The following is a 24,933-nucleotide window of genomic DNA, read 5'->3' on the forward strand; positions in this document are numbered from 1 at the left end:
TTCATTTTAAGGAGGTCTTTTATATTTGAAAGACACCTTACCTCCTGATGGGATAAAATGTATCACAATATTACTATAAAATATGTCAAATAGGAAATATATTTCTTGACGCCTAGAAGAAATCTGTGACTTTTTTTCTCAAACTGCCCTTATGTGGCCAGTTGTATTCAAGTACTGTTTCAGTAAGATTCAGTATGGCAGTTTACCAAGGCCTCTATAAATAAGTGCAGGGCAAAAATCATCACAAAACCTCTCTAGAGTCTGAGCTGGCCTGATAAGAGATAACTCAACAAAAATATGGTTCAGACAAAGTGTCTTTGCCTACTATGCCCGTTATATATTTGTACCCTTTCCCGTTATAGAATCCACATCTGTCCTCTATGTGCCCCCATTAAGCTCATTTCCTTTGTGTTGATAAAGGCGACTTGGAAACACAATAGTATTTCAGTTAGATTTGGAATATCTTCCCAAGCAGAATTTATGATGATGTTCGGGTTATAAGGAGAAATGATTAGTCCATTTTACCCTTCTCTTTAAGTCTGAGCTAAATATAGAAATGCAAATAAAACTGGAGAGGGAAGTGGCATTGCATTGGCAAAAGAAGCAGAGGCATCCATGCAGGAATTTGAGGAATTTCTCCTAGGTATAGCATAGCTACTACTAGATTAAGGGGAAAGTCAGTGGACCAACAACTACTCATAATTGCTTGGGAGTTGGGTAGAACATATCCACTCCAATACGTCTTTACTAGTACATTTCTAACTCCAAGGATTGAGGATTAACAGCAAAATTATGGAATATACCATCATCTCTGAACTGTCTGTGGTAGCACCTGTTGCAGGCCTACATTTGATCTAGCTATACACACCAGGCAAAAATAAGAAACAAAGATAACTAATTCCACCATGAAAAACGGGGACACTGCCCTACTTTATTCTCAGTTACCATACCAAATATAATTCATATAAGATTACTGAGATAATCAAATCAATTTTTTTGACTGAATCTAATTACTGTCTTGATCCTCCATTTATATTGGATTAATCTCACCTGTTCAAGTAAACTCATCAAATTTGGAAAAAAAACTTAGTTAAGACTGATGCTCTTCCTGTTATCTTCCTCTGGTTGAACATAAGGGTCAAGGCTTTGCATCTAGGCATTGAGACCTGAGATACTGTATTTCTAAGAAACTCAGCTGCCCATGATGCTGGTAGGCAGGATCAGACTTTGAGTAGCAAAAGACTAGATTAAAGTCTCAGTTATATATTCAACTATGGTGACTTGAGATGTTTCATTGCACTTTACTTGCAGATACAGTAATCTTTCCTCACTAAATAATCTGTGTTCTCCACTTGTAGGTCTAGGGAGAGTGACCATATTTCCTGGTTTCCTTGAGATAGTATATGCCTATTGAACCAGCTTAATTACTAATAGTACTTCTTTTTTTTTTTTTTTTTTTTTTTTTTTTTCCGGTACGCGGGCCTCTCACCGTTGCGGCCCCTCCCGCTGCGGAGCACAGGCTCCGGATGCACAGGCTCAGCGGCCATGGCTCATGGGCCCAGCCGCTCCGCGGCATGTGGGATCCTCCCGGACCAGTGCACGAACCCGTGTCCCCTGACTCGGCAGACGGACTCTCAACCACTGCGCCACCAGGGAAGCCCACTAATAGTACTTCTGATTTAGCCTAAAGTACCTTAGTTTGGTTGGTAAATAATATTACCATCTTAGATCTAGGTGACTTCTGCTACAGAGTCCCCTCATTACAACTTTGTGACTACTGTAGAACAATTGTTCTTCTCCTCAAAGCAATTCTGTTCCCTCTTCAGTATCCTGGGACATTCAGCTATTCGACTAAGCCATAGTGATACTGACTGAATTTCTTCTCAATTATCCAGCGGGGAAAGGAATATAGTTTGATGTGTCCTTGGTTTCTCAAATAGTTGTTGGCACCTATCATACTGCTTAAGAGTTAAACGTGACATTGGGGTGGTGGGCAGGAAGCAGAGCTACTTCACAAAAGCCCTAACAACTTCTAAATCTTGATTCACTTTCTAATATATCTTTTAGACCTCTTAAATTATATACTCTATTGGTGACAGGGCACGGGTGATGGGAGGAATGAAAATTCTGATCAATTACATTTTCAAAATTATATCCTACCTAAAATTTGCTTTAAAACTTCAAAGGACATAATTTTATCCTTCTATTTATTTGTTTCTTGAAAACTCTATGGCGGCAATATCATCTCATGTAATCCAGTGAGGAAGCAGAAATCTAAACATGATCTATGTTAAATGGTACTTAAACTCTTCAGGCCTCAGGACCTATTTCTTATGGTCACTGACTATAGACCTGTGTCTCACCCAGCTTCATAGAGGTTTCTAAAATTTTGGTGGAAAAACATATATATAATTTTTCTATATATACATACGTATAATATATATATAAATAAATATCAAAGTTTAATAGCATTTGTGTGACCTAGGCATGCACTGTGAATAATAAACCCTAATATTAAGGATTTAGATCAAGTTAAATCATGGTACACAGTAAAAATAAACTATTCTGTGGGAATGAATACAGGAAAGGCACCAGATATATGCAATAATACTATATTTTTTGAAAAAGGAACTGTCAGGTATCAGACAACTTTTTTTTTACATAAGCAATTGTATCAACTAGTAATAAATTTAGATTAAAATTTGACTAAAATATTTTATATAAAATTATTGTCATAAATCATATAGTATCTGAACTCAGGATAGAGATAAAAAATAGCAATGCCAAATTAAAAATTAGAATTGAGCCAATAATTTAGGTGTTTCATAATTAGAATCAGTAAAGGAAAATATAAAATATTCTCCAGAATTTATAGACTTGTGTAAAGAAAGGAGATGATAAAAGAACAAGTAATAAAAAATAGATATAAGCATACATATAAAAATATTTCAAAATTAGAAAGGAGATCTGAGAAATAAACAATGAACAAAGATATAACAAAAAGGAAGTCAACTATTCTTGAGCTGAAGATCTTTGAATAAGCACAACTGTAAAGGTTCATCAAGTATTACCAAAAATAAATTAACAATATTCCTAAACACATTTTGGTGCAAATTTTGGATTTTAATGATAACCACAAAAATCTGTAGTACTACTACCTATACATGCTGAAAATAATTTAGCCCCAGAAATCAACTTTAAAATATTTAAGTAGAGAAAACAATGGAGCACCATTTATGTAGCTTGAAGAGAAAAGGTCCGTAAACTGATATTTTCATACTTAAACCATTTGCAAGGCCTGGTAAGAGATATTACCAGAAATGTAAGGATTAGAAGATAAACTACTGGAAAAGGAGATATTATAATTTGCAGTTGATATACTTGTTTACATGCAAAATCTAAAGAAATAAATTGAAGATTTTGGGACTCAAAGCATAATTTTACTGTCTTTGAAGATCTTATATTAATGTTAAAAGTTATTAAATTATTAATTTGGAAGTAAAAATAAAACATGCAATAGAAACAAGAGTATAAAGTAGCTAAAAATACATTTAGTAAGAAATAAGCAGGATTCATGATAAGGAAATTTTACACTTTTAAGAAATAAAATATTTGAATAAAAGGGATATGATGCAGATGAAATTTTTTTACTTTGTTTTCTAAACCACTTGAGAAGTTAAAATTTCTAAATATTCTCATTGGAAGTTTTAGAAATAATAATAAAAATATTTAAGCTTTGCATTAAAAAATGAATGAGTGTCAGCTTTTTAAAAATGAATAAAGAAAATACATAATAGAAAGGGAACAAATTTTGATCTGTAAGATTAGATCTGAGGATCTAATGTAGAACATGGTGATTATAGTTGATAACACTGTGTTGTATAATTGAAATTTGCTAAGACAGTAGAGAACTCTTACTAAAACAAAAACAACAAATAAATTAAAAAATGTATAACACGTGAGGTGATGGATGTGTTAATTACTTAGATGGGGGAATCTTTTCACAATGTATACATATATAAAATCATCATGATGTACATTTTAAGTATCTTACTACTTTATTTGTCAATTAAATCTCAGTAAAGCTAAAAGAAAATAAATATAGAAAATGTTCAAGGAAAATTGGAATAAAAACAAAATGAAATATTTTAATTCCTGCCATCCTACTTATAAGATTTTTTACAATCAAATTATAAGACAAATATTTTTAAAATATACATCATTGTTTAAAGTCCACAGAAATGTCTTTCATATGGTCAAATTGCATTTAATAATTTAAGCATTCATCCTCTGCCATACACCAGAGTAAACAGTAAATAATTGTTCACAATCAGGAACAAGGTAAATACAAACTCTTCTGCCCCTATGTTGTAGTAAAAGAAGAGGCAAACAATTGTGCAAATTAAAAGACAAAACAAACAAACATAAAACTAGGTAGAACAATAATAAATTGTATTAAGTAATAAGAAAACAAGTGCTACCAGGGAATCCAGAAAGTAATGGGGAGGTATCACATCACTGGGTTATTTAGGTTATGTCTGAAAGGTAAGAAGTTAATAGACCAAAATCTAGAAGGATACTCCAGGTAAAAGGAATGAATAGCCAGGGCAAGACCTTGGTGCTGGATATGGATTGGCATGTTCTAGGAGCTGACAGAGAGTGTTGTGGCTGGAGCCCAGTGAGAAAGGAGAAGCCGCCAGAGATGAAGTTGGAGGAAGAAGGTTGAGCTGGGTCACTAGGTCATGTTAAGGAATTTGGATTGTATTCAAAATCTAATGGAAAACTCTTACAAGATTTTAAAAAGTTGACCGACATGATGTAAATTACAGTTTTTTCGAAAACCACGCTGGTGAAGAATGTACGAGAAAGTCACTGGAAAAAGCAGTTAAGAGGCTATGTCAATGGTCCCATAATTGATTGTGGCTTGGACAACAGTGTTACCAGGAGAGATGGAGAGAAGTAAAATGAATTAGGACATATTGCAGAGTCGGGAAGGACAGAATTGTCATTGAATTGGATGTGAGGACCAGAGGGTGGAATAAAGCATGGCTGTTATTCCTAACTTGGTATTTGGGTGGATTTGATTGCCCTTTAGTAAGGAAAAACTGGTGAGAGGCAAGTTCGGGACAAAGAGGAGAACTTCGTTTTGGAGATATTAAGTTTGACATAGCTTAGAGACATCAAAGTAGAAGAATCAAGTAAACTTGGATTGTGACTTTGGAATCCACAGGATGGATCTAGCAGGAGGAGTGCCTTTGGGAGTTATAAGCATATAAGTACGTATACCGTGCACAGGGTGATGGGGGGAGATGGGGAAAAGAGCAATGAGGCATCTTACTATTAAGAATCAAGTAATATTCAGGAAAGTAAACAAAGAAATAGCCCCCTTTATTGTCTGCGAAAAAACTGGATCATGTAACATCACTGAAGCAGTGAAAATGGTGTTTCGACTGTCAATTATTTGAAATGTTCTGAGAATTCAAATTAAAGTAAGAATGGACAATGTCTGTTTCTGTTGTATCTGGTAATAAAAAGATCACTGTTGACATTGATAAGAAGCAATGATAAAACAATTACAAATTGGGATAAACTATTTTTGTTACAGAAGTCTTACGAATACAAAAACAACATTTCATATCTAATTACCTGGTAATTCCTTCAAGGATATTATCAAGAAAAAAAAATCAAGAAATGTTCAGAGAACTCTGTATACAGGCATGTTTTTCAGTTATTTCTAATACACAAAAAGTGGCAGACTACCTAATATTCAATAACAGAGGATTGGTTTTAAAATGTACACTCATAAAATAAGGTGTTATAAAATTATTAAAATCATTTGTTAGGACAATAACTGATTTCACTGAGGCCGGTTTTGGTACATAGTTTTTAAACTGAAGGCCACAAAATGATATTAAAACTATGAATTTGTGAAAACATGTGTCTATACGCATCAATCCAGCTAGGCATCCTTTTCTTTTTGACTTAACTGTATTGCTTTATGTTCAGAAAACTTCGAAAGCAATGGTTTAATTCATTTGAAACATTAAAACTTTCTTTGTGGCTTAGTATGTACTAATTTTATTGAGAATCTTCTAAGTGTGCTCGAAAAATGTTTTCTTCTCTTGGTTTTAAAGTCCTTGGATATACTTCAAGTTGACTTTTACTAATTCAGGTATTAAATTTTTCTATATTTTTGTGTATTTCTACCTGATATTTTCTGAGGATTTGTTAAAATTCTCAACTACTATTTATCTATTTATCTGTTTCTATTGTTATTTATCTTACAGCTCTGGCAGTTGTTGCCTCATATATTCTGAGATACGTGGTGTGTGTACATACATGTGTGTGTGTGACTTATTTTTTGGCTTTATAGTATATCTCGTCAATTTATTGCAGCGATTGTGATATACCATATTTTTGCCCTCATATTTGCTTCTATATACAATATAGTATTTTTGTCTCATTTTTCTCCTTTCCTGTCTTTCATTGGATGGGTTCACTATTCTGTTGCTATGAAAATCATGCATTCTGTTCTAATTTTTCTTGTGGTTCCCCTAACTTACTGAAAGTCATTCTTATGTTTATGTATCTCTAATGATTATTTAATTTATGAAATTAAATGTAGTTAAGTGGAACCACTACTCAAAAACACACTCACCTACCTCTCGTTTCCACATCTTCTGTCCACCATCATTACTGCTGCATTACTATTGTCTGGAATTTCAGTTCTGGAATACAATATAATGTTTAGGCACTCAGACTGTTGTAGCAAACAATATTTTACTAAGCTATTTACATATAATTTTTCCTCACATAGATTTTTATCTTGATTTTTCTCTCCTTGAAGGAGTGTGTATCAGAAATAAGTCAATCTTTTCCCAGAGTTTACATGGGACAGACCTAGTTTACCCTTTGACCAGTAAAATTATAAATATTAATTGATTAATTAATAATTATTTATCACCTATTAAAAATTAATGCTAGGAAATATCCTAGTTTGGATGATAAATTATGAGTACCCTCTATAAGAATTTTCAAAGAGGATAATGAATTAAACATTCTGATACCTTGTATTTCTCAGAATAATTTCTCCTTTCAATTAAATGAGACTTCTACTGGATCTGAAGTATAGGTTTGAGGTTTCATTCATATGCCACTTTGAAGATTTTACTTCAAAGTGTTCCTCCACTTGTCATGGATGATGTTGAAGTCATTTGTCCAACTAAACTTATTTTTTGTAGGAGAACCACTCTTTTTTCAGAAATAATTTAGAAGGGTCTTTGTTTTATAGATTATAAAGTTTCAGTGAGATGTGCTTAGTTGTAAGTTCATTCCTCATTTTTTAAACAGCCTTATTGAAATATAATTGTTACACAAAAACTGGACATATTTAATGTATACTGCTTGATGGATTTGTAGATATACTCTCACCTGTCAATAAACCATCAGCAAAATCAATATAATAAATATATCCATCACCTCCAAAACTCTCCTCCTGCCCATTTGTTCATTTGTTTGTGTGTGATTTGTGTGTGTGTGAAGACAACTTGAGATTCACCCTCTTAATACAAAATTTTGAATGTTCATTACAGTATTAACTATTGGTACTATGTTGTACAATAGATCTCTAGAAATTATTTATCATGAATAACTGAAATTTTAAAACTTTTGAACAACAAATCCCCATTTCCCCTTCTCCCCAGGCCCAGGTAACCATCATTTTATTCTCTCTTTATGTGAGCCTATTTTAGATACCTTATATAAGTAGGATCATGTAGTATTTGTCATTCTGTCACTGGCTAAATTCACTTAGAATTATGTCCTCTAGGTTCATCCTGTTGTCCCATATGGCAAGATATTTTTTTCTTTTTTAAGGCTGAATAATATTCCATTTATTTATGTATCACATTTTCTTTATTCATTCATCCATCAATGAATATTTAGATTGTTTTCATTTTTGGCTTTTGTAAGTAATGCTGCAATGCACATAAGAATGCAGATATCTCTTTGAGATTCAGATTTCAATTCTTTTAAATATATAACCAGAAGAAGGATTGCTAAATCTTATAGTAGTTTTATTTTTAATTTTTTGAAGAAGTTCCATACTGTCTTCCACAGTGGCTACACCATTTTACATTTTCACCAACAATGTACAAGAGTTACAATTTCTTCACATCCTCGGGAAGGAACACTTCCTTTTTCTTTTTTTTTTTTTCTTGATAGTAGCCATCCTAACAAATGTGAGGTAACATCTCATTGTAGTTTTACTTTTCATTTCCCTGATAATAGGTGATGTTGAGCATTTTTTCATATATCTGCTGGCAATTTGCATGTCTCCTTTTGAGAAGTGTCTATTCAGGTCCTTACCTCAATTTTAATTGGATTACTGGTTTTTTTACTATTAAGTTGTAAGTGTAGCTTACATATTTTTAGATCCAAACATCTTATCAGATATATGGTTCGTAAATATTTTATCTCATTCTGTAGGTTGCTTTTTCACTCTGTTGCTCGCTTCCTTTCTTTTTTAGGTGGTGTAGTTACATTTGGAAGTTTACCTTCCTCTTAAATTTTTTGAAAGACTTTGAGAAGGATTGATGTTAGTTCTTCTTTAAATACTTGGTAAAATTCACTGGTAAAGATATCTAGTAGTGAGATTTTCACTGGTAGGTTTTTGATTACTGATTCAATTCCTTACTCATTATTGGTCTGTTTAGATTTTCTATTTCTTTATTATTCTGTCTATGTAGGTATGTTTCTAGAAGTTTATTCATTTTTTCCTAGTTTACTTAATTTGTGGCTAATTGTTCATAGTAATTTCTTATGATTTTTCTATTTATGTGTATCAGTTGTAATATTTCCTCTTTCATTTATAATTTTATTTATCTGCGTTCACTGTCTTTTTTGTTTTTCTTATTTTAGCTAAAGGTTTACCAATTTCGTTGATCTTTTCAAAAAGCAGCTATTAGGTTTCTTTCTATTTTTTTTCTATTCTCTAATTATTTCTGCTGCAATATTTATTATCTCCTTCTTCTATTAATCTGGGAGCTTAGTTTGTTCTTTTATTGTTTCCTTAAGGAGTGAAGTCTTTCTATTCTTTAATGTAGATATTTAACACTATAAATTTCCCAAGTATTGTAAGTCATTTGTTAGAAACTGTGAATGTTGATGTTATTTCTCTAGCCTGAAAGTTGGGACTTTTGGAAGGTGATTAAGTCATAAAGGTGCCTTTGTGATTGGAATTAATGCCCTTTTAAAAGAGACTCCTGAGAGCTAGCTTGTCTTTTCTACTATGTGAGACCATGGTGAAAAGAAGGCTGTCTATGAACCAGAAAGTTTGTTCTCAGCAGACACTAAATCTGCTGTCAGCTTGATCTTGGACTCCCCAGACTTCAGTCTGTAAGAAATAAATTTCTGTTGTTAGATCACCTAATTTATGGCATTTTTAAATAGTATCTTGCACAAAGACAATAGTTTATTCCTGTTTCCTAAGTTTTCCCCCAATGTGCTTATCCAGGATCCCATCCTGGAGACAACATACACTCAATTGTCATGTTTTCTTAGGCTCCTCTTGGCTGTGACAGTGTCTCAGACTTTTCTTACTTTTATGATCTTGACAATTTTGAGGAGTACTGGTCAGGTATTTTATAGGGTACCCTATCAGAATTTGTCTAATGTTTACTCATGATTGGATATGGATTTTGGGGAGGAAGACACCAGTTAAATTGCCATTTTCATCATATCATATCAAGGGTATACACTATCAACATTACTTATAACTGATGAAGTTGATCTCAATCTTCTCATTGAAATGCTGTTTGCCATGTTTCTCCATTGTAAAATTTTCTGTATTTTATTCTTTTCCATACTGTGCTGTATCAAAGGAATTCACTATGTAAGGCCCACAACTAATGACTGGGGAGTTATGTGCCCCCTCCTTGAAAGTAAAGAATCTATATAATTAAAAATACATTTTTCTGATGGTAGATTGGTCTTTCTTCCCCACATTTATTTTTATATCATTGATTTATATCCATATGAAATCATGCTTATTTATTTTATACTTTGGGTTATAACTCAACATTGCTTATTTTGTTGAATAAGTTGTTTCAGTTTTGGCTATTGGGGGCTCTATCAGCTGGCTCCAATTTCTCCTTGACTTACCACCATTTTTGTATTGTTTCTGTTTTTTGTTTTTTTTTGTGGTACGCGGGCCTCTCACTGTTGTGGCCTCTCCCGTTGCGGAGCACAGGCTCCGGACGCGCAGGCTCAGCGGCCATGGCTCACAGGCCCAGCCGCTCCGCGGCATGTGGGATCTTCCCGGACCGGGGCACGAACCTGTGTCCCCCGCATCGGCAGGAGGACTCTCAACCACTGCGCCACCAGGGAAGCCCCTGTATTGTTTTTGAGCACTCCTTTAGTTTATGGCCTACAAGATATTCTAAGCCCATCTTATATACTGCCTTATTCTATCCTACAATCAGCCATTTCTCCAAGGAGTTTTAGTTCCTTTGATTGGAGAACGATATTGGAAAGCAATATCTGGGAACTAGGTGTGCTCATTGCAACTGGGATGTCTTTGCTTCAAGTCTTTTTATCAATATCTGAGAGCAAGGAAATACATTAGTGTATACCAATCCATATACATATATGCCATCCATTTACTTAACTGTTTAATTCTAGTAAACATGTGTGGTAGTATCAGAATTGTTAACCCTGAATGGAAACAACTTTATCAACTAGAATACAGTGCTTATATAAAGTTCATTGGGCCTTTAATCTTACAATCTCCACTCATTTCCAAAGTTACTTAGATCATTATCTTTTCCTTGTCTCCTTCAGTGTTGTTTCATATAATTATAATAGAGTTAAATTATCTTGTCACACTCGGCAAGAGGACCCGCCAGCCTCCTAAATAAGTTTTTTTAAATTTGCATGTAATAAGGTTTACCTTTTTTCTTGTAATGTTCTATGGGTTTTGACAAATACATAGCATTATTTGTTCACTATTACTGTATCTACAGAAGAGTTTCACGGTCCTAATTTTTTTTTCTATGCATCATTGTTCAAATGATTTTTTTTTTTTGGGGGGGGTCTGGTTTCCCTGAGCCAAACATAAGAGAAAATATGGAGTTCACTGTTCATTAGAAAAGAGGAATTGAACTTTCCAGTTTACGGCAATACACACAAAAATATATAGGAACACAAATGCATGAAATGTATTCAGGGAGGGATTGATAGGCTAGACTTCGTGGAGCCCTTGGTTCATTTTATATAGAAGGATTATTGGAAATGATACTAATTAAATAGATTTTAGTCCAATTCCCTTGGAAAACCAACCAAATACCTTTTGGATTTTATTCGTATGGATTTGGGAGCTATCAATGTTTTGGAAAATAAACTCTCTAGCCTAAAAACCTTTAACATATACTTAGTCTAAACCCCCCAAATATAAGAAGCTACTGACTCAAGAAGCTACTGTTCTCATATAATTAAATACTAACAGGAATCTGGAATAGTATTTCTTTCTGAAAATGATGACAATGAACCATTCTCCTGTGAATTTCAAACATTCTTAAACGAGTTAGATAAATATCACATTTTTGTGATGTTTTCATTTACAACTCTGTCAATTAGCACTGCTCAGAAATGTACTAAAGAGTCTCTAAGTGGCTCGGAAGAGTTAATGTCTCCCTAAATGCTTAATTTGCTACCAAGGAGTGACAGAGACACAGACACAAACAGATACCAATAGCATTTAGTAGCACTGAAATAAAGTGAAGAAGGATCTAAGCATTTTCTTTCATCTCTTCAGGGCATGATTTCTGTTTACTGCTCACCTGCTCTAATTATCCTGGCAGTTCACTTATGTTACATTTTTTTTGCTACTAACAAGATGAGCCAGATTTTTCCCAGTGCCAAAGACACAGTATCATCAACAAAAATGTCTTGATGATACCGTAGTGACTTCAGAGTGTTAGTCCTTCTCACTGGGTGCTTATCTAGGTTCCAAGGAATAGTATGCTCCAAGGGAGAATTTGGCTCAATGAGAGATGGCTTTAGTACACAAGTGATGGCACCATTCAAGTTGCTTTTCTTATATTTACTTTAGGTAAACATTGGCAACAAGACTTTGATTTTGAAGCAAACATAGCACCATGCCTGCTGCTCATGTTGGGCTGTTTTTAGGTCAATTAGTGCCTCCTGAATTCCTTGACTTATTTTTTTTTTTACATCTTTATTGGAGTATAATTGCTTTACAATGGTGTGTTAGTTTCTGCTTTATAACAAAGTGAAGCAGTTATACATATACATATGTTCCCACATCTCTTCCCTTTTGCGTCTCCCTCCCTCCCACCCTCCCTATCCCACCCCTTCAGGCGATCACAAAGCACGGAGCTGATCTCCCTGTGCTATGCAGCTGCTTCCCACTAGCTATCTACCTTACGTTTGGTAGTGTATATATGTCCATGCCTCTCTCTCGCTTTGTCACAGTTTACCCTTCCCCCTCCCCATATCCTCAAGTCCATTCTCTAGTAGGTCTGTGTCTTTATTCCTGTCTTACCCCTAGGTTCTTCATGACATTTTTTTTTCTTTAATTCCATATATATGTGTTAGCATATGGTATTTGTCTTTCTCTTTCTGACTGACTTCACTCTGTATGACAGACTCTAGGTCTACCCACCTCATTACAAATAATTCAATTTCGTTTCTTTTTATGGCTGAGTAATATTCCATTGTATATATGTGCCACATCTTCTTTATCCATTCATCTGATGATGGACACTTAGGTTGCTTCCATCTCTGGGCTATTGTAAATAGAGCTACAATGAACATTTTGGTACATGACTCTTTTTGAATTATGGTTTTCTCAGGGTATATGCCCAGTAGTGGGACTGCTGGGTCACATGGTAGTTCTATTTGTAGTTTTTTAAGGAACCTCCATACTGTTCTCCATAGTGGCTGTATCAATTCACATTCCCACCAGCAGTGCAAGAGTGTTCCTTTTCTCCACACCCTCTCCAGAATTTATTGTTTGTAGATTTTTTGATGATGTCCAAATTCTTAAAGCATGTGCTAATCTGGTACTTAAAGTACTGAGACATTTGGCATATTTTCTCTGTAAAGAGAAGTTGGAAGTACTTTGTATAAGAGTTTAAGAGGATAGATGAATAAACAAACATTACTTTCCCTTATTAACGTTGTGTTTTCTTTTTAAATGAGCAACATATTAAAAATTAAATCTTAGTTTAGAAGCAGCTTAAGCAGCTTTCCTTTTAAAGAATAGAAAACAGATGACTAGCACATCTTGATATGCTTCTCCACGTTAAAGTTTTAATTTCTAATTTAATCTCTAATTTGTTAACACCAGTGTATTAGGGAGTAAAAATCAGTATCTTCTTCAATATGGATTCTACTTTTCTTAATGAGAAGATTAAGAAGCATTATTATTTAAGAAGCATTTTAGAAGAAGAATTCCCCATGAACAGATTTGTGTTTCAGAGATAATTCTGACGGGAAAAATGAAAAGAAAAACACTGCATGCATGTAATCATCCACCAGATATCCATGGGAAATGTATTAAAGTCCTGGGTCTATTAGGGATTTGTTTAAAGAGGAGAATACAACATAGGCCCTAGACTTAAGTCACTCAAAGTCTAGGAGAGGAAATATAAACAAATTACAATACCCTATGAGAATTCCAGGTAGCTATAATAATATGCAGGAGTATCATAAGAGGGAATGATCAATTCTATCACAGTTTATAGGACACTAGATTAGCTTTGGGAAAGAGATTATACCTGAGCTGGCTTATGAAATTTGAGTTTTTAAGAGTAAAAAGGGAAAAAGAATGTCTGGGCAAAAGAAGAAACAAATTCAAAAACAGGAAGAGAGCATCATTTGCTTGGAGAAATAAAAACTGTACAGTACAGTTGGTATAAAATCAGTAAAGCAGATCAGCAATGTGGGAGTTGGGACTAGAAATTTAAGGGCTAAACAATGGTGTGACTCACAAAACATGTTAACCAGCTTAAATTTTTCCTGCGAGTCAGTAGTTCTCATAATTTAGCATGCAAACATAACCTTAGAGAGTTCGTTAAAAATGCAAATCCTGGAACTTACACTCCAAAGATTCTCATTTAGCGGGTCTGGTTAAAACTCAGGATTCTGAAATTTTACCAGGTCTGCAGGTTATTTTAACCCATACCATTATTTGAGAAACAGGACAGTAGATGATGGGGAGCTTATGAATGACATTAAGCAGGGAAGAGACATAATTAGATTTGTGTTTTAGAAACTATTTGAGCAGTGACATTGATTACACAAAGTAGGATGAAAGCAGAAGTGAGGGAGACCAATCAAACTTGTTAATTTGTTCTCTTAAAATGTATTGAACATCAAGTATGTGCCAAGATCTGTGCTGGTTAACATACATACATCACAAGTCTCCTGATGAGATCGGTAGATTTTTCCAAAGTCTGCACAGCTCAGTTTGCACAGTTTACACAGCTCTCACTGTGACCTATGAGCTCACGAGAAAACGCTTGCATAACTATTTTACTGATTCTCATGAAGAGCCAAAAAGTAGAGAGCTATGAAAGCAGCAGGATTTTGTACCTCTTTTGTGGGAAGGGAAAGTAAGCAAGTGGCTTAGAAGGTCTGTAAAGACTTTTGAGTGGGCTGGCAATCCACAATTCCACATAGGCTATACAGGAAGGATGTGTTTGACTAAATTAGGGATTTGGGGATAATCAAAAAGAGCAGTTTGGGGTTCTTGTAGAGATCATATACATGTAACCATTTGATTTTTATAATTAGTTTTACCCTGAAAGGTTATATGTATCAAATAATTGGGCACAGACCATACATTGCTAATGGCATTCATTGTTTTCTCCTCTAGATGAGAAAATATATCAGTTCTGTTTTTATTACTTTGAATGATTTCAGAAATGGTTATTTATAAGGAAACTTTAGAAAGTTTAGATCATAAACTTTAGAAAGCATCTTTCCATTTCATACTTGCCTGTCCACCTGAGTCTGACTGAGAACCCAGGGATGGGCTTGGTAAGGAGCAACCCTGCTGCAGCACTGCCTCAGCCCCTCCCCCACCCATCAACATGCCTCCCTGTGTAGCCTGTGACCTCTCCTTGCCTTCACTGATAGTTATGAAGTACTGCTTGCTTTTTCTTGTACTTCAAATTTAGCAGACGAAATGTGAAGCTTCTCTAAGGAATCACTAATATACTAATCACTAATATACTAATCACTAATATAATAGCGCAATGATGAAATGAAAGTAATTTCAGGATATCAGGAATAACAAATTTAGGAGTCTGGGGTAAAGGTAGGCAGACAAGAGGAAAGAATTCCTGGACCTTAATGTAGAACACGGTCAATGAGAAGACTTGAAATTTTCACTACATGTTTTTATGAACATCAACCTCTCAGTCAAACCGCAGACATCGTTTTTCTCATGGCTCACAAGGTTCTTTACAAGAAGTAGTAGCTCTCAGGTTTTTTCCTTGGTTGCTGAAAAGCTTAACACATTTGTAAAGAAAATTAAATATTTTACTGCCTTACCATTATTTTTTTTAGAATTCTATATTTGTTGCCTAATTGAAATAGATCTAGATCTAGATATGGATATCAATATCCATATCTAGATCTAGATTAAAAATTTGCAAAAATGCCAAGTTTTAAATTATCACCTTATGGAGTTCCCAGCCTTCCAAGAATGTATGCACCCTCTATTTCCCTTGTGCGTTCCTCGTCAATTCGTGAGACTTTATATGTTTTATTTAAATACCAGTTACTCTGGCAGGGAAACTAGATATTTTTTGAGTTGGATAGAATGACAACAGCTTAATAATAGTAGTGAATATTTATTGAATATTTACTGTGAGTGAGATAAATGCTCTAATTTCTAGGTGATTGACATGCATTAGCTCACTTCCTTCAAAAAATAACATAAAGAAATAGGTACTATTATCAACTTCCTGTTATAGATGGAAACCTAGAGTAAAAAGCTTGCTTTTCTTTTCTTTTTTTTTTAAAATAAATTTATTTATTTTATTTATTTATTTTCGGCTGCATTGGGCCTTCATTGCTGTGCATGGGCTTTCTCTAGTGGCAAGCTGGGGCTACTCTTCGTTGTGGCGCGCGGGCTTCTCATTGCGGTGGCTTCTCTCTTTGTGGAGCACAGGCTCTAGGCGTGCAGGCTTCAGTAGTTGTGGCACGCAGGCTTCAGTAATTGTGGCTCACAGGCTCAGTAGCTGTGGCTCACAGGCTCTAGAGCACAGGCTCAATAGTTGTGGCGCACGGGCTTAGTTGCTCCGCGGCATGTGGGATCTTCCCGGACCAGGGATTGAACCCGTGTCCCCTGCATTGGCAGGCAGATTCTCAACCACTGAGCCACCTGGGAAGCCCTGCTTTTCTTTGACATTGTTTTCTTCACTCTATTCATTTATCACTCCCCCAAATACTTTTTAATTTCCAAAGTTTTGTTGACATCTCTCATCTTCTGTTACTGTATCATTCACTCTGTAGTTGTCTTTAATTATTTGTCTTTATTCCAACTGCCACCATCATAGAAGAAGTTCAGTAGAGAGCAGAGGTAAATCCATGTATCCATCATGTTTAACCAGAAACCCACAAGGCATTTTCCACATGAGAAAAATGTATGTAATTTGTGTTTTATTTGATTGATGTCTAGCGTAATATTGATGTTAACAACACAAAGAAGAAGCCCGATGTGATAGTCCTGGTCTCCTAAGGAGCAGAGGTCAAGTGGGATTACACATTCAAGAGATATATTAAGAGAAAGGCTTGTGAGGCACAAGGGAGAAGGACCCTGGGACATCTGAGAGAGGTGCAACTGCATAATGCAGGTCTGACCCTTCTGAAGGAGAGAGGGAAGGATGGTTAAGTGGGAGAACCCTACACTGCCATGCAATCCTAAAAAATGTTTGGCAAGGCTGAGGAAGATTTCTTGAGCCACAGTTGCCCTTCTGAGGGATTATTCATCCCTTAGGAGTGGGCATGATTAAGTATCACTGCTGTGTCAAGGTACTGGCTGGAAGCAGCCCATGAGAGGCATTTCCCTAGTGCAAACATCATGATGAATTTCAGAGTGCAGTAGCTGCAATCACAGTCCCTGTAGGTAGACGTCTCAGTGGTACATTTTCATTGTCACTACAGCCAGTAGTGATCAAGAATCTAGGTTAAATAAATATTCATTTTCTGTATATACAAATCATGCACATAACTCATGAATCAAATAAGATGATAGAAGATGGAAAAACTTAATGCTTTTCTATTTCCTTTAGTCGTGGCTTTACAAGGAGACAATTGATGTGAATTTTTTAAAAGGATTTTGTACCAAGCTCCTTAGGAACTAGAGGTAACAAAAGTCTTGCTTGCCATCAACAGATGAATGGATAAAGAAGATGTGGCATATTTATACAATGGAGTATTATTTAGCCATAAAAAGAATGAAATAATGCCATTTACAGCAATATGGATGGACCTAGAGATTATCATACTAAGTGAAATAAGACAAATGGAGAAAGAGAAATATCATATGTTATTGTTTATATGTGGAATCTAAAAAAAAAAGATGATACAAATGAACTTATATACAAAACATAAACAGACTCACAGACATAGAAAACAAACTTATGGTTACCAAGGGGAAAGGGGGGATGATAAATTGGGAATTTGGGATTAACATATATACACTATTATATATAAAATAGATAACCAACAAGGACCTACTGTATAGCACAGGGAACTGTACTCAATAATTTGTAATAATCTATAAGGGAAACGGATCTGAAAAAAATAGATATACATGTATGTATAACTGAATCATTTTTCTGTACACCTGGACTAACACAACATTGTAAATCAACTATACTCCAATACAAACTAAACAATTAATTAATTTTTTAAAAGTCTTGCTTCTAGCTGGCCTACTTCCTTAAGCCAAATATCTCCTAGATAAAGGAGGTTTTACATCTACAAAAAGATGAAGATATTGATTAGACGGAGAAGTTTTGGGAGAGAGATGATGAAGATAAATGTATTCAGGCACCAAAACATTGCTGGATGATTTGGAGGGTTTGGATATAAAAATAAATTAGATTATTTTGAGAAAAATGGAAAAAATAAACTAGGATGGGAGACTGACAATTCAAACAACTTTTATTTTAACTTTATTTTTAAAAAATTTATAAGATCATCTTGGAAGAAAGATGGAAAAAACTAAGTTAGGGAACATTGGGTAAGAAATAGTATATTACATTAGGTAAGCGCTTTTGCAGTGAAGTGTATGGATCTTGTACTCAAACCATCCTCTAATTAGAATTCACCCTAATATTTTAAGGAGACAGGTGTTAAAATAATTAGCAGTGTGTATAACCATTTAAAACTTGGAAAAAGAGAGATTAAAACCTAGAACATGCATACACATATTTGCTGGTCTTAAAGAGAAATTTTGCTATTTCCTCTACCTATTGGACTATAGATTATGATTTATCTTTGTATGGTAGCTTCTTTCTGACTCTGTAATATATGAAAGGTTAAGTGTATTAAATATAGCCTACTGGCCTAATATGACTGTTGACAATTACCATGCCTTGTCTGACTTCCCAGTTACTCTGGATCAATGGAGAATATTTTCACTCTATTCTTTCCCATCACCCCTTGCCACTTAAAGTTTAGATAAACTAATTTCATAGCAAGTTTGTTTGTTTTTCCTTCTCCTTTCTACTTTCCTGAATTGTTCTTGTGTTCGTTTTTATTTTTCTTTCAACTGTTTGAAAATTCTAAATATTATTTTGTTTTTCTTACTGAATAACTTTCATTTCTTATCAGTTTTGATATATCCATCACTATCTGAACTCTTTCTGATTAAGAATGATTACTTAACATTCCTTTATCCCAGAGCAACTTCCATGTTGCGTTATTAATTAATTCACTATTTTTTATTAAACTCTGTGCCAAGATTTCTGATCAACAAATCAGACAAGGCCTCTGTCTTCATCTCATCTGGATTCTAACATGAAAAAAGAGACTATTTACATGCATCAAAATAAAGCATTGCAAATTGTTATGTCTAAGGAAAGAAATAACTAGTGAGGTGCGATAAAGTAAGTAGGGTCACCAAATTTAGATAAGTTTTCCTAAATGTATTTACTGAAGTGTTAAAATTTGTTCTTAGCACATTAGTTACCGTTGTCATATAAATTCTATTCTTAACTCCTGTTCTAAGCAAGTCATAAATCTGAGTTCTTCATGCTAGTTCTTTTATACTTATTTTGGTTTCACCTAGTATCTGCTTAATTAGGATGATTGGCACCATTAGGAAAAATAGATATAAACCGCCAAGGTTTGTTAACTATATTTAGCCTAAGGGATTACAACCCTTCCCATAGAGTTAAAAAACAATTCACCTTGCGTATATTTTGTCATATCAATGAGCAATTTCTGAATGCAGGGAAAACGGCTGTCCTAGCACTGGTGGGCCCATTCCCACTGGTGTCTGTTGTCAGCTGAAGCTCTCGCCTGTGCGTCCCAGCTAGGATGTGCTGTAGTGACTAAAATGACATTTGGCAGCAGTGCACTCTGAGGCCTAGCCCAGCAGGAAATAGCAGTGTTATCTCTTCAGGTTTAACCAAAGATCAGTACTACAGCACTATTCTATCAGTACTAATAGAATAATATAATTATTCTATCAGGTAATGATTGAAATAACCAAAAGCCTGCCACCCTTTACAATGTTAAATCACCTGTCTACTATAAATACAAATCAATATGAGTAGTAAAGGGGAAATAGTATGAAAAACCCTAATCTGAAGCTTTTTCCAAAGAGATTTTTTATTCCTCATAGGATAGAAATCTACTTTTTTTTTTTTAATGCAACAATTGGTAGCAAAATATGGAAAGACCTGGGCTGGGAATTAAGGAACATGGTTCGGATCATTACTCTGCTATTTAGTAGCTGTGTAATAATGGGTAATTGACCTGAAGCTGGTTATTTATTTGTAAAATGTGGCTAAGAGTATCGACATCACAGAATTGTTTAAGGATGAAATATTATAACGCATATGAGGGCATCCACCATGAGTTTCTCACATGGTAGGTTTAGTTGCCTTTTTTTTTTTTTCTGGATCTCTTATTAAATAGTTATATGGCTTTGGGTGAAGGAGTTGAACTTTCTGGGTCTCAGTTTTCCCATTTAAAATAAGAGAATGAGTTGAACCATTCTTTGACCTTTCTACTTCAGAATTCTGAATTGTGGTAAGGAAAAACTTCTGACAGAGTTGACTGTTAGTTAAGGGAACTGTTTCATGAAGTAGTCAATGCCCCATCTTGTCACTGTGTCTATGGAGGATGACGTCTATAGTAGGGTTCCATTTAGAGAAAAGTTTGTAAACTGGTAGACAGCAGTTGTATTGTATTGGGACTGCACAGCTATTTCTTTTTTTTAAAACGTAGGCAATAATTAATTCATGATTTCAAAATAAAAATAATGTATTCTGGTTTCTCTTAAAAAAACTGCAGCACAGAAACTGCTTCTTTTATTAGATTGAATGGCAACATTCAGCTGAAGTAGCGTCATTTGCCCCTTTAGAGCAGACCTACTATAATTTTTCAGAAGTCCCATCAGTGTCTTCATTGTGTCTTCAAATCTCACTCTTTTATATGACCTGCCCAGATCCTACAGGCATTTGAATTTGTGTTTCCCAGTCTAGAGGTTTAGGGAAAAGAACTAAAGAATTCTTCTGACTCCAAATTTCCATTCTTAAGGACTTTAAAAATACGGTTTGTGACAATAGAACCAAATGATTATTTATTTTGGGGCGGGATTGACATGACAAATGATTAATCATTATAAAACATTAGAGTTCTTAAAAAAACAACGGTGTGTGCTTGTCTGTAACTTGATCATATTAAGATGATTTTATAAATTTTTTTCAGGGCATGGAGTATCAGCTGAGAGAACACTGACAACTGATATTTAAATAATCCAATTGAAACTGGGAAAGTTTTCTTCAAGTGTAGAAATTGAACATGCAAACATAAATTTCTTAACTGAAAGAAAACATACTGTATAGATTTTGAATTTCCACATATCCACAAATGTACTTCTCTACGTTTCCCAGCTGAAATTTTAGAAACAAAGCTAAATCTTTTGACCTTCCACAGTAATGAAACTTTCTATATCCAGGACTTTCAAACTCTAGGAATTCTTTTTTGAATCTCCATTATAAGTCAGATGGCTAGTCATTCATATAGAAATGTTCTAAAAAGTTTATACTTTTTTGTTGTTGTTAAATTATACGTGGTATAGTTAATCAGTCTATTGAGATAAGGGATGCAAATACTGTATTCCTATGGGTTAATTCTTCTGGATGAAAGAATTTTTACCTTTTGAGCAAATTTCTAGTGGGAAGACATTTAATGACCAAAAAAAAAAAAAACCGAAAGTATTTTAAAGAACAAGAATAACATGCAGGAAGGAGTTTCAAAATGGCAGAAGAGTAAGATGTGGAGATCACCTTCGTCCCCACAAATACATCAGAAATACATCGACATGTGGAACAACACCTACAGAACACCTACTGAACGCTGGCAGAAGACCTCAGACCTCCCAAAAGGCAAGAAACTCCCCACATACCTGGGTAGGGGAAAAGAAAAAAGAAAAACCAGAGACAAAAGAATAGGGACGGGACCTGCACCAGTGGGAGGGAGCTGTGAAGGAGGAACGGTTTCCACACACTAGGAAGCCCCTTCGTGGGCGGAGACTGCTAATGGCGGAGGGGGGAAGCTTTGGAGCTGCGGAGGAGAGCCCAGCAACAGGGGTGCAGAGGGCAAAGTGGAGAGATTCCCGCACAGAGGATCGGTGCCGACAAGCACTCACCAGCCTGAGACGCTTGTCTGCTCACCCGCCAGGGTGGGCAGGGGCTGGGAGCTGAGGTTCAGACTTCGGTTGGAGCGCAGGGAGAGGACTGGGGTTGGCAGTGTGAACACAGCCTGAAGGGGCTAGTGCGCCACGGCTAGCCTGGAGGGAGTCCGGGAAAAAGTCTGGAGCTGCCGAAGAGGCAAGAGACATTTTCTTGCCTCTTTGTTTCCCAGTGCGCAAAGAGAGGGGATTAAGAGCGACGCATAAAGAAGCTCCAGAGACGGACGCGAGCCGCAGCTATCAGCATGGACCCCAGAGATGGTCATGGGATGCTAAGGCTGCTGCTGCAGCCACCAAGAAGCCTGTGTGAGAACACACATCACTCGCCACACCTCCCCTCCCGGGAGCCAGTGCAGCCCACCACTGCCAGGGTCCCGTGATCCAGGGACAACTTCCCCAGGAGAACACACGGTGAGCCTCAGGTTTTGCAACATCACGCTGGCCTCTGCCGCCGCAGGCTCGCCCTGCATTCTGTACCCCTCCCTCCCCCCTGCCTCACTGAGCCAGAGCCCCCGAATCAGCTGCTACTTTAACCCCGTCCTGTCTGAGCGAAGAACAGACGCCCTCCGGTGACTTACATGCAGAGGCAGGGCCAATCCAAAGCTGAACACCAGGAGCTGTGCGAACAAAGAAGAGAAAGGGAAATCTCTCCCAGCAGCCTCAGAAGCAGCAGATTAAAGCTTCACAATCAACTTGATGTACCCTGCATCTGTGGAATACATGAATAGACAACGAATCATCCCAAATTGACGAGGTGGACTTTCAGAGCAATGATAAATATATATTTTTCCCTTTTTCTCTTTTTGTGAGTGTGTATGTATATGCTTCAGTGTGTGATTCTGTCTGTATAGCTTTGCTTTTACCATTTGTCCTAGGGTTCTGTCTGTCCATTTTTTGTGTTTAGTATAGTTTTTAGCACTTGTTATCATTGGTGGATATGTTTTTTGGTTTGGTTGATCTCTTCTTTCTTTCTTTCTTGTTTTTATTACTTAAAATTTTTTTTAATAATTATTTTTTACTTTAATAACTTTATTTTATTTTATCTACATCTTTCTTTCTCTTTTTTTTTTCCCTCCCTTTTATTCTGAGCCGTGTGGATGATAGGCTCTCGGTGCTACAGATAGGCATCAGGGCTGTGCCTCTGAGGAGGGAGAGCCAAGTTCAGGACACTGGTCCACAAGAGACCTCCCAGCTCCATGTAATATCAAATGGCGAAAATCTCCCAGAGAACTCCATCTCAATGCCAAGACCCAGCTCCACTCAATTACCACCAAGCCACAGTGCTGGACACCCTATGCCAAACAACTATCAAGACAGGAACACAACCCCATCCATTAGCAAAGAGGCTGCCTAAAATCATAATAAGGCCACAGACACCCCAAAACACACCACCAGATGTGGAACTGCCCACCAGAAAGACAATATCCAGCCTCACCTACCAGAACACAGGCACTAGTCCCCTCCACCAGGAAGCCTACACAACCCACTGAACCAACCATAGCCACTGGGGACAGACACCAAAAACAATGAGAACTAAGAACCTGCAGCTTGTGAAAAGTACACCACAAACAGAGTAAGTTAAGCAAAATGAGAAGACAGAGAAACACACAGCAGATGAAGGAGCAAGGCAAAAACCCACCAGACCTAACAAGTGAAGAGGAAATAGGCAGTCTACCTGAAAAAGAATTCATAATAATGATAGGAAAGATGACCCAAAATCTTGGAAATAGAATGGAGAAAATACAAGAAATGTTTAACAAGGACCTAGAAGATCTAAAGAGCAAACAGTGATGAACAACACAATAAATGAAATTAAAAACTCTCTAGAAGGGATCAATAGCAGAATAACTGAGGCAGAAGAACGGATAAGTGACCTGGAAAATAAAATAGTGGAAATAACTACTACATAGCAGAAAAAAGAATGAAAAGAATTAAGGACAGTCTCAGAGACTTCTGGGACATTAAACGCACCAACATTCAAATTATAGGGGTCCCAGATGAAGAAGAGAAAAAGAAAGGGACTGAGAAAATATTTGAAGAGATTATAGTTGAAAATTTCCCTAATATGGGAAAGGAAATAGTCAATCAAGTCCAGGAAGCACAGAGAGTCCCATACAGGATAAATCCAAGGAGATACATGCCAAGACACATATTAATCAAACTATCAAAAATTAAATACAAAGAAAAAATATTAAAACCAGCAGGGGAAAACTACAAATAACATACAAGCGAATCCCCATAAGGATAACAGCTGATCTTTCAGCAGAAACTCTGCAAGCCAGAAGGCAGTGGCAGAACATATTTAAAGCGATGAAGGAGCAAAACCTAAAACGAAGGTTACTCTACCCAGCAAGGATCTCATTCAGATTTGATGGAGAAATTAAAACCTTTAGAGACAATCAAAAGCTAAGAGAATTCAGCACCACCAAACCAGCTTTACAACAAATGCTAAAGGAACTTCACTAGACAGGAAACACAAGAGAAGGAAAAGACCTACAATAACAAACACAAAACAATTAAGAAAGTGGTAATAGGAACATACATATTGATAATTACCTTAAATGTAAACAGATTAAATGCTCCAACCAAAAGACATAGACTGGCTGAATGGATACAAAAACAAGACCCATATATATGCTGTCTCCAAGAGACCCACTTCAAACCTAGGGACACATAGGGACTGAAAGTGAGGGGATGGAAAAAGATATTCCATGCAAATGCAAATCAAAAGAAAGCTGGAGTAGCAATTCTCATATCAGACAAAATAGACTTTAAAACGAAGACTATTAGAAGAGACAAAGAAGGACACTACATAATGATCAAGGGATCAACCCAAGAAGAAGATATAAGAATTGTAAATATTTATGCACCCAACATAGGAGCACCTCAATACATAAGGCAAATACTAACAGCCATAAAAGGGGAAATTCACAGTAACACAATCATACTAGGGGATTTTAACACTTTCA

Source organism: Delphinus delphis, chromosome 18 (genome assembly GCF_949987515.2).
Source record: "Delphinus delphis chromosome 18, mDelDel1.2, whole genome shotgun sequence".
Classification (NCBI taxonomy): Eukaryota; Metazoa; Chordata; class Mammalia; order Artiodactyla; family Delphinidae; genus Delphinus; species Delphinus delphis.